A 4,167-nucleotide genomic window follows, 5' to 3' on the forward strand; every position below is an offset into this window, starting at 1 on the left:
TAGTAGTGGCTACAAATGGGACTGGTTCTATTGCAAATTTCATCGATTATTGGATACTAAATTTACTGGCAGCCGCAGCTAAAGTTATTTGTTACGAAATCAAAATAGTTTAGTAACAGGTACTTTCAGATTTTAGTAGGAAAAGCAAAACGTATTTAGTTACATCAACTAAAAATAGGTAGCATTTTTTCTTTGCTCTTGCTGCAAAACTTTTAGCAGTCCATATAGGTGCAAAGAAAATTAGCTGCATATACTTATTTTTTTGTTCTTATGACAAATCATTTTTCTCCGTGTTGCACCCAACCTGAAGGTATCATCAGTCGACATCCTAAAATCGAGCCCAGTGATAACTGCTTTCAGTTATTGCGAATTATCGGTCTTTGTGCGTAGTGATGAACGCTTTATATAGTGATTTAGAATTGCTTATTTAGAATTACTCGTTACATTGTTCATTAAAATTAGGTTTAATTATCTGGTCCGCAGGGATATTATTTTTAAGCTTAATTAAGAATCACTAGGTTTTTGTCTTATTAGATGATTATAAGAATTTTATTGATCATAATATTCTGCTAATAAGTTTGAATTGCCATGATATCTGCAATTCGCGCGGATGAAGTTTATAATACGAGCTGTAGGCCGTAAATTTCATAAACTACTTTTCACCATCCAAATAAATTCAGTAACTTATATTCGATAATTTTCGAAATGTACGGGTTTAGAAATCCCCACTTCGAGCTAATGCGTTGCAGTTCCAACCCCCGTAAATAATTTTCATTATGGTCATAGATTGCGCCTACACAAAACTCGACTGTATAACGAAAGCAATAACAGAAAAAAAACTTTTGGCATTTTTTAATTAAGTTCAAATTTCACCTCAGGAGGACTGCCAGGTAATTTCTTCTCATTTACCATTCCTTTGTTTCACCTAAAATGTGGCCTTTGCGAAATTATGTGCCCGACCAACGCTAATTATTATTATTACGTAAAATTTAACCAGGGGTCCCGCTAACGCCAATTATTTGTAATTGGGATTAAGTTTGGAATATGCAAGCAGCTAACGTAAAGCACATTACATTACATTTAACTCTTTTCTATTTTACTATATATTTCAATTTTATCATTCCATGAACCGAAATTGGACATTGTTAAAGAATTTTCTACTGGTTGGCGTGATTGCAAATCTTACTCCAGTTTTCTATATTAGCAACTGTTAAGGCAATAAGTAGTTCGATCTTAAATTTTGGTTCTGTAAACAGCAGGCAATTTCATACAAATTCACGTTTTGGTTGAGCCACATATCCATGCGTTAATAACATAAACAGGCATACAATAGATGGAGAACCGGTGACGCCGCGCCGGGGCGGTTCGGGTCATTCTGGAACGATCGTACGCTTCCTAACGTATCTTTCACGGCGCATTTATTGTTTCAAGTTTGTGGGGATTGGAAATGAAAATGGAAATGAAAAAGAATTCATTTCCAAAATGTTAATTAAAGAATAAACATAATTATCTTCTATTATCTTTAATTTACCTTGTCTCTGTGTAACTTCATCGTGCGGTCCTTAGGAAATGAAGTTTTCAAGTTGAACTGTGTTTCTAGTCTCATTTGACGAGAATCACAAACGAACAGTGTTAATAGCTCTAATAGGAGTGTTTCCGGGCGAAATAGTTGAGGGCTTGAAGGTGTCGATCATGGCCTGTGAGGGGTTGGGGGGGATATCTCTAGAAACTCGAGTCGAAACATACTAATTTTTTGTTTGTGTTAGGGGCCAAAACACACCCCATTTATATTCACTATCTTTTCATCCAAACGACAATTTTAGATTCATATTAAGTGCTTCACATTTCCCAACAAGTTGTATCGTGCAACCTCCGTTTCATCATGGCACTTTTGTATGGAAATTTAATGAGACGATTATTTCTGGATATTCATCCCTTTTGAGTAGATTAAATATTTTCGAATCCAATTTCGCTAATGCTCACTGTTAAATCTATCAACTTACATAACGATATTCCAATATTGGAACGTTGAAAGATATAGCCTCATTAAAATAGCCCTCTCATTATTGTGTAATGGAGATGTGCGTGTCAAGATACATATTCATAATTTAATTTACCTAACGATGTGCTTTAATAATATCTAACTCAATATTTAATATTAATACATGCTTTCTGTAACCTACATTCCATCATGAAGTTCATTTTATTCTTAGAGCGCTAAATATTTACTTACTTTTTCTACAACCACGTTTCTCACGTTGGGGTATCCGGAAAATCGTTCCTCATTCGTCTAAAAAATGAAATATCCACTTAAGAGTTCAGTAGTTAAAAAATGAGAAATAGTAACGGGAGCGTTATATTCAGCTCATTAATCTATGCACCCTTATTGAAATAAACAAGAGCCGACAAAAATCGTACATTTTCTGTATTGAATATTTAATCACAAAATTATTTTCTATTTCACTACTTTGTCATTTCATCATTAGTTCCCACTAGTTACAGACCATCTTATTATATTACAGACCTATAACTTTAACATCATTTAGATGAGAAAATAATGAAAAGCCGATTGTTGTTTTGATGTTGCGGAATTGGAAACCTCCATTTTGTGCTATTTCTTATGGGGAACGTATCATACTGATACATATCAGCTGATTGTTTCATGTATTTTTGTTTAGAAAGGAATTTATTACCATCGTTTACGGCTGTAGTCGATGTTACAAAAATTGAAGCGTTGTGCTGCTTTGTGCGATATAATATGCATGGTCTTTTGTTACAGTGATTCGATTAATCACATATAACGGGTAATTGTAACCCTCCTACTGTTGCGAACCTTCTAGAACGTTATCGAGGCGCCATATAGTCGATGACAGGATTACTCAGCAGCGATAAGCGGATGTAACTCATTCTTTCTGAGAAATATGATATGCTGACAATCGATAATTTTCTAGAAGTTTCAGTTCGGCGTAGTAAAAGAATTACCTACTATCAAGACGTGTTTGCTTCAGAAAACCGACTTGTGGATCGAAGCAATATGCAGAGCTAGACGCGACGAAGCCAAGAAGATCGTCGGCGAAATGGCTACTCAAGGAACCATCGAGCAGCCCTTGGATTTCGTCTGTGAAATCGAAAAGTGGTAGCACGACGTTTTGCGTGGATTATATACAACCATTGAATAATAAATCTGAATGTATATAATCCACGCAAAACGTCGTGCTACCACTTTTCGATTTCACAGACGAAATCCAAGGGCTGCTCGATGGTTCCTTGAGTAGCCATTTCGCCGACGATCTTCTTGGCTTCGTCGCGTCTAGATTATTCAATGATACAACTGAACAACGTAACAGAAAAGGATGGTTATCTCTTTCCTTGAATCGATTACACGGTAGATACATTTACCGGTGCTCAGTGGATTTCCACTTTAGATATGAAAAGCGGCAAGTTGATTTGGATCTTAAATCTCGCGAGAAAACAGCCTTTCGCATAGTGTAAGTCAATATACCGCAGTTATGCCCTTTGATCTGCGCAACGCCCCGGCAACGTTTGCGGGCATAATGGAACTGATATTGGGAGGTGTATGTCGTAAAGGCATGCCTGGTTCGAAGAACACTTCAAGAATTTTGAGGACGTTTATCAAGTTCATAGTGAAAGACAGAGATTTTAAATTCGGTGCTTTCCTTTCACATTGAAAATGTTTGAAATCGAGATATACCAAAAAAGTTCTCAACTATGGTGCGACCAGCATCTGTCAAGGAATTCATCTTGGTGGTAGTTTCTCTGAAGGTTTACCTATCATTCATTTACGAACAATTCAAGAAAAATTTGGTCTTACAGTGCGAGCAAATTGTTTCCCTCTTCCTCCCGCATTTGAAAGCTGGTACTTTAGCACCCCCTCTAATCTCCGACTCCGATACAGTCCCCTTCCCTCGTTCGCTCACCTAAATATTTTTCTTTGCGCAGACAGCTAGCTGTGTGTGTCAAGGCAAAACGAGGCAGTCGGAATCGCATCGTTTTAAATGGAGGTTGTAAAGTCCTTCTATTTTAATTTTTAAATATACCCTTACTTCATCGTCGTGAAAGCTCACTGTTTTTTTCTCAGTTCTTTATTTTTCCGCTAGAGGTCGTGCAGATATAGTTTCTGTTAAAGTCACTAGATATAGAAAGTAC

This window comes from Photinus pyralis, unplaced genomic scaffold (assembly GCF_008802855.1).
Source record: "Photinus pyralis isolate 1611_PpyrPB1 unplaced genomic scaffold, Ppyr1.3 Ppyr1.4_LG1, whole genome shotgun sequence".
Taxonomy (NCBI): Eukaryota; Metazoa; Arthropoda; class Insecta; order Coleoptera; family Lampyridae; genus Photinus; species Photinus pyralis.